This window comes from Ochlerotatus camptorhynchus, unplaced genomic scaffold (assembly GCF_037179485.1).
Source record: "Ochlerotatus camptorhynchus isolate MF236.1 unplaced genomic scaffold, CSIRO-AGI_Acam_v1.1 ptg000130l, whole genome shotgun sequence".
NCBI classification, from domain to species: Eukaryota; Metazoa; Arthropoda; class Insecta; order Diptera; family Culicidae; genus Ochlerotatus; species Ochlerotatus camptorhynchus.
In genome coordinates, this window is record NW_027040620.1 from 539,628 (window position 1) to 554,306 (window position 14,679).

The 14,679-nt window shown below is 37.3% G+C and overlaps 1 protein-coding gene and 1 long non-coding RNA gene across 2 annotated transcripts in view; one reads left to right on the forward strand and one right to left on the reverse strand.

Annotated features, from left to right (window-relative positions):
• Fur1 (Furin 1) overlaps window positions 1–14,679 on the reverse strand; it is a 650,713-nt gene that overhangs the window by 514,587 nt on the left and 121,447 nt on the right. The window lies entirely within an intron of this gene.
• LOC135700149 (uncharacterized) lies at window positions 309–1,394 on the forward strand. Its single transcript, XR_010517567.1, has 2 exons — window positions 309–466; window positions 1,338–1,394. It is a non-coding gene; the product is annotated as an uncharacterized LOC135700149 (long non-coding RNA).

The window sequence follows — 14,679 nt, forward strand, 5'->3', positions numbered from 1 at the left end:
GTTATAGTTGAGTATTGAGTCTCCATGCACAACTAAATGAACCTAACGCTTCTAACGTACCGCAACTATAGGAGCGTTTCCCCTACTGGTAGCGTGACGAATTAAAACATAAATATGGTTCATAATTTGTTGTTTCATGAGCAATACGAGAACTTGGATGGCTAAAAGAAAGATATCCAAGGTCAGTGAAAAGCTGTTCGAATTATGGAAAGGGTCTGAAATAGACATCAAAACAATAAAAAACAAATGGGTAATGATCAGTTCGTGGATTTTGTCAATAAGAACTGCTCAAGAAGGACGAATATTTTACGTTGGATTTTTCAATAGCAAATTTTATAAAGAAGGTGTCAACTCCAAGGGTAAGAAATAGAGATGGGCAATATAATTCTTTTCACTGAACGGTTCTGAGTCGTTCAGTTCACTGGAAAGAACTAGCTCTTTAGAAAACAGATGTTAGCACTTTAAGGTTCTACAAAGGGTAAGTAATTTTGTGTTCTTCTTCTTTTTTAAATATCATAAAATCATCATCATTAGTTTACACATACATTCATATATTATGAATACGAAAATTTAAAACATGTATTTCGTGGGTAAAACACGAAAATTTCCTGGGTTAAACACATTCACTGTATTTACTTACTTGTGTTCTTCGAAGTATAGCACAATTAAACGCAATCGAATACACGAAACTCAAAACAACTGCTTCACAAAACTCTTGGTGAACAAAATTCATCACAAAGAAAACCATTTCTACTTTACTGCTTTACTAGCAATCGTGAAGGCATCATTGAAACAGCGGTGCCAGATGTATTGCCTCTAGCAATGAATTTAAGTTTATTAAAACAATTAATTGCGAAGTCTGCCTTATTAACATAGATGAGTGGATGTATTTAATGATGGATAAATATCAAAAACTGATTAAATAAAACATAAATGACCATTTTAAACATTTTACCGGTCCAATTAAAAAAGTCACAGAAGATTGAATTCAACACTAACAGGGTTGATGGCAGCAGTGCACGTAGCCTGTTTTACGCTTTCCCGCTCAGGGGTGTAAACAAACTTGCATACAGCGCAGTCTGGCAGTGCTTATGTTTTGTCTACTACATTCTTATCCACTAGATAGTGTGACATCACATTTGCTGTTGTATTGAAATGAAGGAAGAGATGGTTAAGTTTTCCTCGCCATACCAGTTGATATTTATGAAAAATGGGCAGTTTTGGCGTGGGGACATGCACTTCCAATGAATTTTACCAATACATTTAGAAAATGATGATCGAAGAATATTTCAAAAAAAAGAAGTAAACAAAATAATGACCCTTTGTAGAACCTTAAGGTGGCTGCTTGGAGTTTCTAACAAAAGTTGAACAAATCTCAGATGCTTAAACTCCACTTGTATATACTGCAGCAATAATGATAAGAACCAATAGTGGAATAGTTGCTATTTTTTATTTGTTTAAATTTATCATATTTGATTTTTCTGCTCTTAGAATTCTTCCATTGCAGATGTGCAAAATGGAGTTTATTTATATAAACCTAAGAACCCATGTTCAAAACAATATTAAATAATTTGTATATTCACTAGCAGTTAGAATACCAAGAGAGCAAAACATGCGTCTCGATGCTGTGAGAAGGCTCGCTTCTCGGCAACGGGACAGGCGTGCTGTGTCACAAAATCGATACGCATTTTGCACCCTAACTATTCTGAGTGCTAGTATAGTATCGATGATTCAATCAGTTGGAATGAAATCTCAAACGTAACGCAATATAAATATTCAACAAAACAGATGAGCCAAGTCATAGAATCAAATCACATGCTAACTCTAGCCTTTACGCGTGCAAAGCTATTTCTTCTAGCCCTTGAAGAAAGATCAACGCCTCGCTTCTCTGTATGTACCTATGGGCATGCAACCAAGATTAGCACTCTAAGGTGCTGTTTGTAATATTCGGCTCTACAACTAAAAAAAATACAACACCTGCATAATATGCTTATGTGTTTATGCAGTCCCTAGAAATGTTTGAAAATAAACCTCTGATGAACTCCACACACACGAGTGAGATCACCTTAGAGTACTCATCTAGGCCGTTCTATGCATTGTGTTCCCTCCCGTATGGTTCTCTTACTAGTTCATTCTCGTACTAGGTTTACCGTATTAGTTCTTCAATGTAGGTAGTTCACGTTCTTCAGATCCGTTCATTCCTTTTACTTTATTCGTTCCAAAAGAACTACCATTCCTTTTAAAAGAACGACCGTTCATTCGTTCATTAAGAAGAACTAGTTCTTTAGAACCGTTCATAAGAAATGACTTTCGAGCATTTTCAGATGGATATTTTCAAAAGTAAATGTCTGTCGTAGAACTGCTAATTTCATCAAGAAGCCAATTTTTTTTCAATTAGTTTATTTGTTAAGGCTCAATTTTCCAAAAGAACTCCACGGAGCCGAGAACCAGAAATTTTATAATTATAATAAAAATATTAATGAGGAACATTTTTCATGAGTTCTTCTTACTCTTTCTGGGAGGCGACTTGAGCTTAGCTTCCGTTTTCTGAAGGAGTCAATTCTAAGAATGAAACATTAATTTTGAGTTGGATTATTCAAAATCTTTTGTCTGTCAAAGAACTGTTCATGTTATAAAGAAGGACACAAGAGTGGGCAAAGTCTTTCTGGTTTTTTTTTTCAGTTGTATTGTTCGATAGCTTTTATCATCCAAAGAAGCTCATGTTATAAAGAAGGAGTCAACTGTAAAAGAGATAAATTACTTGAAAATTTCAGTTAAATTACCCATGTTGAGTCTTAGTTTGGTGTGCCTGCAAGCTTTACTCATTATATTTCGTTTCCAACTTTTTGTCGCATCGACCTTTTGTCCTTCAACCTTTTGTACTACAACCGTTCTTACTTATATAACTAGCTGGAAAAAAGGCAGCTTTGTTGTTGTTGACGATGAACCGGACCGTTTCTTGGACTTTGATGATAACTGCTGGAAGAGTCCGAAAGTTGTTGCTGCTGAAACCGGACGGATAGAATGCCCGAGGGTAATTTCGGCATTTTAAGCAGAAGTAACCGAGCTGGCTCCTTTTCGGCAACCTTTCGACATTCCTAAAAATCACCATTTCGTCTATCCAAGTTCAGTTCACGTCCTTCACCTTGCCCTGCCTTGACAATGGAATCAAGCGACATTCCATGAAGTCAATTAAACTTGTTCCATTTCATGCCACGTAACGCTTTTTTCTGTCCAAATACATAAAATCAACACCCTTAAAACTGCACCAAATTTACCCTGTCAACGCACATTCAGCGTAATCACACGGAAGGATAACCGCGGTGTCGACGGAGAGAGGAATTGTAGCAAACTGTGTTGTCACAGCTCGTTATCTGCTGGAGATTTGATTCACGGTTACGCACACACGCACACGCACACCCACACCTTGCTTTCGGGTGGATTGGGTCGAAAGCGGATTCATTCACACCTCACTTCAGATCCAAAGCGGAGTAGGGTAGCAACACGACCGTGGATGTCACGTGGTCTTAGGCGCAGAAAACGTCGTCATTTCCAGCTGAACGCTTGCACGGTTTCCGAACCGGTTGTCACTGTGGCGGTGTTTATCACCTCGACAGAGTGTGATTAGGATTCGAGATGGCAAGGCTTTTCCAATTGGAAGATTAGCGCTATCCACAGTGTTGATTGAAGTACAACTTTCCGAGAAATATGGCTGATTTGAGCGTTTTTTTTTTTTCATTGCCACTTCGTGGATTCGAATCGTCGGTAGTTGGAGCCCGGTTGACTAAATTGAATGAAATTTTGTCGGAATGGTTTTTATAAGTGAGCAAACGATTCGTGAAATTTCCACCGCTGAAATGTCAAAGGGACGACGACGACGTCTGATTTTGAACTTTTAACCTAACCTCTAAATGTGGCTACTCGCATTTGAATGAGATTTGCGAACAGGAAATGGGACAGGTCGTTATAGCAAGAGGAGTGCGCTTTCGCGAGATGAATGGAGAACAAGCGTGCTCCGCCTCCGCATCAAGATAAATAATAATGAGTTCCAGTTATGATGGGAATGCAACCCAGATATACGCTAGTTGTCTTCCCTGCGAACGTTTAAGCGAGCTTGTTCCTGTTGCTGCAGTAAAAAGGAATTTATCAACGAGATTTACTGTACACCAGCCCGTGCTTCAGCTCCGCAGGATGGTAGTTATGGAAATGAATGGAAGAGGATAACGTTCAGGCTATACAGCGCGAGTCACGCGAATTACGGCTGGAGCATAATAAAAAGATTGCATTAAAGATGATGATGGCGATGACGGCGTTGGAAACGACACAGCGCTAGGTCGAGCAAAGATTATGGATGCACAATCGCGAAATGCGATGGGAAGTTCATTATTACTTCATTTGCACGAGAGGGCACGGGTCCACTGAGGCGGCGTGAATTCGAGGGAAGGGTAGTTCGATGAGAATTTTCCATTTACTGCTGTATCAGCGTCGGATGATTGCGCTTTTTTGCTGAGTTGTTGAGCTTTCTCGTTAGCGGGACAACAGGAGTTTTAACGATGGGGATGATTCTGCTAGATACACTTGAATACAGGAAAGAATATTTCGCAGAAATTTGATCATAACTTTACTACCATGAAGCAAATTTTACATAATTTAGAAGAGTCATGTCAAAGATAGCTTCCTTATAAATAACTGATTCATGCTCTTTGACTGCCATCTCAGCAATTGAGTGAGTATCTGTTCATGGCAAAAATCGAACCCAGATAAACACTTCTAAAAATACTGTGATTTTTCCAACCATCTGACAGCAGAAGATGGGAAAAGCACTCAAATTCACCGGCACATACTCACACACATGAATAGACTGACTGACTGACCTGTGCACATGTGCTCTTTTGCAAAGAGCTGTTTTCAATTTCCATAATGGATGCTCAACTCCTCACCGGCTGCAGTATCCAGGGCCAGGTCCTGTGTACCTACATTTTATCGCTTTCCCATACTTCAGCACTGATAGCCAAAATGCAGGGGAACAACATTTCAAAATGAATGTCTTTGAGATAAAAGGGACCTACCTGGCAGATGATAGCAAGTGAATTAATTTCTCTGGTAGTCACATGTCAAGAACAGGTCAAAATATGAGGCCACTTGGGCAGGGCTGTACGAACCACCCTAGGATGGATGCTGCTGCTGGATTTAGTGCAGCTCTAATGTTCTGATTCGAAAATACGTCACCATATAGCATTTAATCGGAAGGTTTTACCAACACGTTGAATTCAAAATTCCAAACCAGTTATTTGAAAAAATAGTCTCCTGACGGCAATTGTCGACACTGCTTTTCTTCTTCCGGGTATCGAATCTCTTACAAGAGCTTACGCCTGCACTCAACTTGAAGCACTTCCATAGTTATTGATTGAGAGCTTTCTGTGCCAACAAGTACATGAAATTCCAACCCGAAAGATTTTCTAGACCGGAGCGGGCGAGGAAAAAATGAGTCGATGAAGTCTCCTATTCCTTGCGAGACGAACCAACCCAATTGCGTGTGTCGGACTTATTGTCTTCTACGGTTAATACTTCAATATCCAAACAAAATAGCAACAAATTCATATCTTCTGAAAAGTTGCATAATGAACTAGAGCAACATTTCTCAATGTATGAATCACCACCCACGGGTGGCATCCTCTATGGGTCACGACCCACCGAAGGGCATCAGGTGGGTCCCAGTAAATCAAGCAATTTGATCACATTTTTTTAATTATATGCAGAATTACATTATTTTGGGACACTCATTACTGTGTCACAACATATTGGTTTTCAATATTTTTTCAAGACTATTGAGCACGCCAAATGACGAATAGGAAAAACTCGAACTTCTCCGACTTGCGAGAAACTTTGCTTCATTGTTTGTTATGGACCATGATTCACATTTTTGCTAAAATTCAGCCATTTTTTTTTTAAATTTACAAAATGGCGTCAAAAAATGAAAGTGCTGAAACGGCATTTCTGATCGAACCATAATATATCAGAATGTCGTTGAACGATTTTTGCAAAACAGAAATTAAACAAATCTATGACAAACTATGACTAAGTGTCTAAAAATTGACAAAACAAAAGTAGAACAAGAACTTTTGGTAAAAAGATTGTAGTTTTTGTTAAATCGTTTTTTCATGTAATTTATACTTAGAAAACAATGTTTAAAACATTCCAACAAAAAGTTCCAAAATTTGCATCTTCTAAATTTTAGCATTTTTTGTAAGCAATCTTTATTTTAATTTTTCAAAAAATCGGACAAGAGCGTTTTGAGATATTAGGGATTTTATATATTTTTTTTTTCAATAAATAAAACGCATGTTTGCTTTATTTTTCCTTGACAGACATTATTTTTTGGAAGTCATTTCAATCAAAAATTCTGTTTCCTAGCAACAATTCTTTGAAAAATTACAATGGCGCCATTTGGAAAATTTTACAACATCCAAAATGATCAAACTTTAGCAAAAATGTGAATGATTGCCTATAACAAACAGTTGCGCCAAGTTTCACACAAATCGGAGAAGGTCGATTCAAAGGTTCTTTGCTACTTCGCCTGGAACTGATCCATTTTGCGATTTTAAAGCCAGTTTGGGGACGTACAGGTCATTTTGACTTATTTGGAAATTTGTTTTTAAAACAATCTATGACCTACTATGGACACTTAAAAATTGACAAAACTCGTAGAACTAGAACTTTTGGAAAAAAAAAACTTTAAACTTTTTGTTACAACGTTTTTTATGTAATTTATACTTCTGTTTACCATCATATTTACGATGCAGCATTGATGGAGCCGTGAAATGAAATGAATATATCTTATGAAAGTTCACCTGGAAAAGTCAAAGCTGCACATCAGTCTGAACTTAAAAACGTTTTCTTCTTCAATTCGAATGTTATATTGGAAGGATTTCACGCAGGCTTGATGAAAATTATGATTTAATGCTAATTTTCACGAATTTTATATGCAGTCTGTCAACATTATCTTTTAAAACATTCTTAATAATTTTTTGAAAAAAAAAAATACACAAAAAAGTTCTACAAAAAATATCAAAAAAATAAACAAATTTTCTTTTTTATAATTTTTGTCAGTATTCAAGTGTCCATGGTTTTAAACCTTTTAAAAGTTTGCATATTTTGAAAGCTATATTTTTTATTATTTTTTATTTTCAAAAATCGAGATTTCAAGATTTGTTTTGGTAAATTTTTACTTAAAATAAATAAAAAAAATTATTTTGTACAGTTTTCTCAAAAACACATTATTTATTCTACTACTCTCGGAAGTCATTTGGATCAGAAATTCGGTTTCCGTGCTACAATGTTATGAAACATTTCACGGACGCCATTTTGGAAATTAAAAAAAATAAAAATGAAGAAACTTTAGTAAAAATGTGAATGATTGCCCATAACAAACAATTACACATAGTTTCGTGCATATCGGAGAAGGTCGACTCAAAGATGCTTCGCTACTTTGCCTGGAATTTCTCCATTTTTCCAAAGCCCCAAAGCCAATTTGGGGAAGGTACAGGTTCTGCTGACTTATTTGTACTATGTTTGACGTTCTTAGGACCATTTTTACGCTCCAAGGTTATTATGGGAATTATCGTTTTCAAGATTATAATAAAATTGTCAGGCCGTTTGAAAGATTACATAACAAATTTGGTGTTTTTAAAGCACTTCGAGGCTTTTTAGTGATTTAAAACCAATTTAGTAATTACAGGCTAGTTAAGCTATTGTAATTCTTTTCTTGGCCTTCGAATGAAGGTTATTTTGGCGTTGAATGTTGATACAGAGTAAACAGGGTGGCCACTGGATTATAATTTTAAAATTCTTGGGTTTTCCCGGTGCTAATCACAATAATTTCCCGGTTGTGCATATTCAAAAAATGATGATAGAAGTGTGCCTTTGACTTTGTACTGTCGCATTAATGGCCCTTCGCTCATTTTCAATTTCTATTGAATTTTTCATACTGCCGTACTCTAACGGAACTATCTACCTACCCTCTTCTAAGACCATTCTCTAGCTAATAAATTATATAGATCTAGAAATTATTATAAAAGCTTCATGTTAGATAGCATTTCCAACCAACTGTGATGGTAGAAGTTGCAAGGGTTATAGGAAATACCAAGGATGTTGTGGAAGTATCATGAACAAACTGTACCTTTGTATGCGAATTGTATGACATGCAAATTTAACACAATGAACTTTACCATTTAGTGCGTCAGAGGAGGCCTGATGGAGCATCGCTCGCGAGTTTGAAATGAGCCGAACGCGAGATGTTTTTATAGCAGGTGGGCAGAAACTCACGGTCTCCCAGTGTTGGTGAGTTCTTTGCCGTTAATTTTCACGAAAAGTTCCCTATTTTGCCATACAGAAATTCAAAACAAAAATTTTTATGGGCAGATTTGGACAGTTTTTGACCTGTTTCATACGACCGGAAGGTGTATGCTGGTCACAAATGCCGTGCCAAACTAATTTCCGAGCGTAGCATTTTTCTGATGAGTAGAATGCCTACTGCCAAATCATTCCACTGAGCTTCAGAGCTTGTGAGCGAAGGGGGATAAAATGAGAGTGAGGTTTACTGCCATTCATGTTCATGTTTTCTATCACACGCTCTTACTCTCACTCTGGGTCTGGGTGAACTTGTGAACTCGTCGCGTCGAACGAAAAAGTCATTCGGAGTATCGAAAAGCGCACCTCACGTCAAATCATCCTTTCGCTGAAGTTCACTCTCCCTCTCTCTCTCGAGGAGTTTTTGTTTACTTCTTTCATATTCCTGCCGCCACTCACTCGAGGTGAGGGCTGGCTAAACTCGCAGGACAAGAGTGTTTTAAAACCTCCAGTGAGTTTGAGGAGTTTCAGCAAGCCTGTGTCAGGGTACTATTTCGAGTTGGCAAACCGATTGGGACAATGGAAATATTGGACGGTGGTTACATTCAATTATTCCTAATGTTTCATCGAGAGCGTGGTTTAAAGGCTTGGGCTTAAGTCATAACTTCATTCGCTTGATGAGTAGACGTATGTCCAACCACTACTCGCTAGATGCGCATTTCCATAGAATAAACCTCGTGTACAGTAACATATGTCGATGTGGAAACGGTTACGATTACATCGAACACGCAGTTTGGCAATGTACAGATAATGACGCCACCAGAGAGCGACTTTTCAATACCCTCGAGGCCCAAGGAAGACAACCCTATATCCCTATCAGACACGTGTTGGGTACCCGCGATATCTGCTATATGCCGTGGATTTGTGTGTTTCAGCAAATGTCTAGTAAAAGAATTTAATTCCATTGCCTTTTGTGCCTTTTTATTAGTTTTTGTTTGTCTTGTCTGGGGGTCTCGATGAGTCTCATCATGGAAACAACGCTCTGATGAGCGAAAGAAACCCCACTCCCAAGCTTCTCCTCTGATCCTATGCTTAGACAATATACCCCTCTAACCTCGTGTAAGCCGCGAGTATTCGACCCAACTCCTAAAAGACTAGAAACAAGTGAATTTTGTTAAAAAAATGAACAATTAATAATCGACTCCGTAAAGCTAGCGCGATTGAGCCTTCCAAATAAACGAACTAGATAAAAATGAACAAACTGCTTAAAAGTAATGGAACTTCCCAAAAGGTTCGAGGACCTTAAAGGTGGCTCCATCAACATCATGGAAACTGCAAAAACTTTTAAGAAGTTCTATAGGGTTTTTGATCTAATTTCCGTCCTAATAAGCACAACCCACGCTTTAGCTCTCTGTTTTGAACGGGTTTGAACAAAAAATTGAATATATCTGTGAAAGATGACTTCTAAATTTATTCACCTTTCCATACGTGCCGTTGGATTTGATAAAGAGTCGCAAATTGTTGAGGTATCGTTCAAAATCTAATACTGCTTCTTGATTCTAAATTCGTCCTACCGCATTGAAACGCCATTATATTTTCTTCGTCCTACGGATAAACGTAGAAAAAGGGGATTCGTTTGGAGTGCTTCTTTTGTTTTGAGGACAATGAGCGTAAATATTCTTACAATGCGCTTTAATAGGATTTATGTTGTAGCTAATGAACTAACGCATCGCAACATACCTATTATTAATTTGTGCATGGTGATAGAACGGAAATGGGCGATTACGACGAAGTAGCGATCTACCCTATACTCCAGGGATATTCAGAGAGCTTCATGGAAGTCAAGAAACATTCAGATAAGTTCAGAGACCTTGAAATTTAATGAAGTTAGGTTAAATTTACTTTATTAAGGAGAACGATAAACTTAATGATGTTTCAAGAGCCTCAGATATGCTAGAGCTTGAGATCTTCAGGGAAGCTCAGAGATCTTGAAGGCAGTTCTAATAACTTAAGAAAAGCCCAGACTTTCGGGGAAGTTAAAAGATCTGTAGAGAATAGTTTCGATAAATTAAGGACTGCTCCATAACTTTGAGAAATTTTTTGAGAAACTTTAAGAAGTTCCAGAAATTTCATGGAATTTCTGAGCAGTTTAGACAACTTTAGACTTATATTGGAAACAATACAGAGTTTCAGTTGGGGGCCTCCATTAGCTCAGTAGATAAAGGCGCAGCTGCAAAACAATATCATGCGGGTGGTGGCTGGGTTCGATTCCTGGTCCGATCTAGGAATTTTTCGGGTTGGAAAATTTATCGACTTCCCTGGGCATAGAGTATGATTGCACTTGCCACACAATTATACTAATGCAAAAATGGTGCAGGCATCGAAAACTATCAATTAATGACTGTGGAGGTGCATCTAGAACACTAAGCTAAGAACACGCAATACGATAATGTGCGATAAGCAATAAGCTTGATATGCGAGGAATAAGAAGAAGACAGAGATCCAGAGATTTTCGGGAAAGTTTACATATTTTTGGTACAGTTTCATATAATTTAGGGCAGTACCATCAACTTGAGGAGAATTGCGAGAACTTCAGGGTTGGTTCACGGAGCAGTTCAATTAACTTCAAGTAAATTGTAGGAACTTTAAAGAAATTCCGTAAATCTCAGAGAATTTCTTAAGTTTTCAGCAAAGTTCCGGTCAATACACGTCAGGTCCGTTCCAAAAATACCCTTTAATATGGTATTTGACATATTGTTGTAAACCGAAAACCCCAATCTTGGAATCCAAAAATACCTATATTTTAGAGTATTTGATAGATTTTCTTGGACATCAATTTTCGGCCTCTACACGTCGTTCCGTTGCAAAAATAAACATACATTTTGACTAAAAAATGTTTTCTTAAATTATGGAATAATAAGATATTATGTTAATATTTAGTTTGTGTAAGCAACTAGAAAAGATTGTGAAATTTGTGTTTTACAAATAATACCTGCCAATTTTGCTACATGCGAGTCGCAATGAACGATTTTGTCATTTAGGGCCTGTTCATAAACTACGTAGACAGTTTTTTTGGGATTCTTGACCCCCCCCCCTCCCCCTGCGTAGAAAATTGTCCATACAAAATTTTTTAAATTTGTATGGGCCGTGGATAATTGGTCAACCCCCCCCCCCCCCCTAAACTGTCTACGTAGTTTATGGACAGCCCCTTATCTCACCCACTCTTTGCTTATCGCTCTTTGCGAAGAGGCAATCATAAAATCGCTCATTGTAACTCTCAAAGGTAAATTTGCAGGTTTTTTAACCAAAATGAATGAAAGGCACTCAAATCTGTTTATATGCGATTTTTTTTTTTCGATTTCGTCCTCATGCAGAATAGGTGCAGCATGTTTACAACCAACATATTTTTCGTTAATTTTTTAAACAAGTAGCATTAAATTTGGATAAAATATCGCATAACAACAGAACTGAGTGTATCGTTATATTCATCATCATATGTATTCGACAATTTTTATAAAACTTGAAGCCGCTATCTTGAATTCCCAAACGGCGAAAAACATCTATTTTTGGCCACTGCAAGTCTTTATATATAAGCGGCGCCGGTGGTGTAGTGCTAAGCGTGATTACCTTTCACCCCAGCGGGGTGAAACATAATTTGATTGAGAATTTTGCCAACACTGCTATAATAAAATTAAAAAAAATCGGCTTTAATATTTTGCAATAAGGAACAAAACTACCAATTTTTACGAAATTCTGAGAACCACTATATCGTTTTGCTATGGAACTGCAAAACAAACTAATAATCACTTCAATAGGAAGTAAATCAGACCTGAACAGTTTAGATCCACTTGAATGTGAAGTAGATTCGACCTGAAACATTTGGAATCACTGGAAAATGAAGTGCAAGCAAACTGAAAAGTTTTAAATTGCTTGAATATTGAGTGAATTCGAACTGAAAACTTTGGAATCACTTGAATATGAACTGAACCAGACTTGAAAAGTTAGGAATCACTTGAAAACACTACCAGTCATAAGTATGGAATTGCATAGAAAAGTATTGCAACACAGACTAACATGACCCAATTCAATGAAGTTCAAAACCACTTTTTACAGTACTAAATCACTTCAGGAAAGTTCTGAATCACATAGAAATGTACTTAATCACTTCAGAAGTGTTCAGGATAATAAAAAAAAATCTGAATAACTCCAGATAAGTACTGAATTACTTAAGAAAAGTTCGGAATCACTTCGGGATGGTTTGGAATAACTTCATAAAGCACTGAATCACTTTAGAAAAGATTTCAATCATTTCGGAAAGCACTGAATTACTTCATAAGAGTTTTGAACCACTTCGGAAAGTGTAGAATCGATTCAGCAAAGTTTAGAGTCACTTCGAAAAGTACTAAACCACTTCGGAAAAGATTGGAATTATTAAAGAACTTTCTGAAGAGTATGAAACCACTTCCGCAAGTACTGATTCACTTCGAACAGAAACGAATCGCTTAAGAAAAGTTTGGAATAACTTCAGAAGGTACTGAATTACTTTAGAAATTTTGGAATTACTTTAGAAAGAATTGAATTATTTAAAAAAAATCACTTCAGATAGTACTGAATAATTCCAGAAAAGTTCTGATTCATTTCGGAAAGCACTTGATTTCAGTAAAGTTCGGAACTGCTTCGGAGTGTACTGATTCAATTAATAAAAGCTTGAAATCACTTCCGGAAGCACTGAATCACTTAAGAAAAGTTTCATACATGCATTTTTGCACCACGTAGCGACAGAAATCCGAACCAATATCCATCTTCCTAACGCCTTTGGTTTTCTGAACTACTTTGGCGAAGAATCGTACTCTTTAGGTGGTCGGGATCACGAAATAAAACAAACCAAAAATGCTAAATGTTCCATGCACACTAGCGCCATGCAGCGACTGAATTCCGGCCTTCTGAACAACTTAGCAACTTTACTCATTTTAATCTATGTTGAGCAGTTGGTGGTCAGCATTGAAATAAATATCCTGAAGATTATTTCCACATTTGAGAATACCAATTTCCCAAATATCATACTTGCAATACTACTTGTGTTCATTCCATATGCCAATAACTAGTTTGTAGAACTCATCTTCTTCTGGTTTCCCGTTTTGGCTTACTAAAAACAAATGAGATGAATTTCTAGTCATAGTTCATAAATTCATCGAACGTAAACATTACAGAAAATAGTTCAATGCAGATAACAATCTTCAATCTTCGAGAGAGTATTTATGGTTATTGTAAATACCATTTTAGTATGATATGCCACGTCAAAAAAGGCCTTCATTTTACTTCCCTTTCGAAAGAAGGTGTTCCCCCTTATAAATCTCCAACGAACTCGGTTTTGATTGAGGCACTCTCCAAATCCAAGGGGATGAAAATCAACACTAGGAAGCTTCACAGAGGCACCTAATTTGACGCAATCGAAGCTTTACCAACCGGATGTCTATTTATGTTTAGAGTATTAAGTTAAGTGCATAATTCCAGGGTCTGGTGTTGCTAAGCTATGCAGCATTCCTGAGGCGCTATTTTTTCTTCTAATGGTTTATTTTGAAACCAAATCTAAATAACCTGGATGATTTTCTGACGCAATTAGAAAAAGAACCTCCAACAATTGGAGGCCTAAATCCTTTCTTTCGCTTTCATCCTTCGACCCAAACCACTGGGCATCTCCCGTTCCAGTAAAAGGGTCATCAATTATACGAAGAAACTTCATGCCATCATTCCACTTTGCTTTGTTATTTAACTCTATTTATACACAACAATCACCAGCTTCGCGCGGTTGGGTCCCTTTGTTTTAGCGCTTTGTTGCCTACAAATAAAGATTAGAAACCGCAAAAGGAAAACGACGCAGAACAGCAACTCACGAGTCACTTTTCGGAAACCACCAAGTTTGCGAACAAAGTTCAGCTCATTAAGAATTTTGCACCATTTTTTTTTTTTGCTTTTTGGTTAAAAAATGAGGCGAGATTGATCCACCTATCGGTGAAACATAGTATTTGATAGTATCTCCGAAAACAGAGTTGTTGAATCGTGGAATGGAATTCAGGACTTAGATCGAAATACGAAGTACGAGAAAGACAAAAATTCGAAAACTCGAGCAATCTCTCATGCTCCGCACTTTTTTTTTTCGATCATGACATACGGCGGATGGGCGGACTGTCTGCGATTCCCTCGAAATGGAGGGATTGTGTAATAGAAAATCTCTTTCCCCCCGGTTGCCCCTAACCACTTACTAGTGCACGCATTCTGACCATTCAAGTGCGAGTTCGCGGGGATTTTAGGTCATCAACTTCGTTTTTT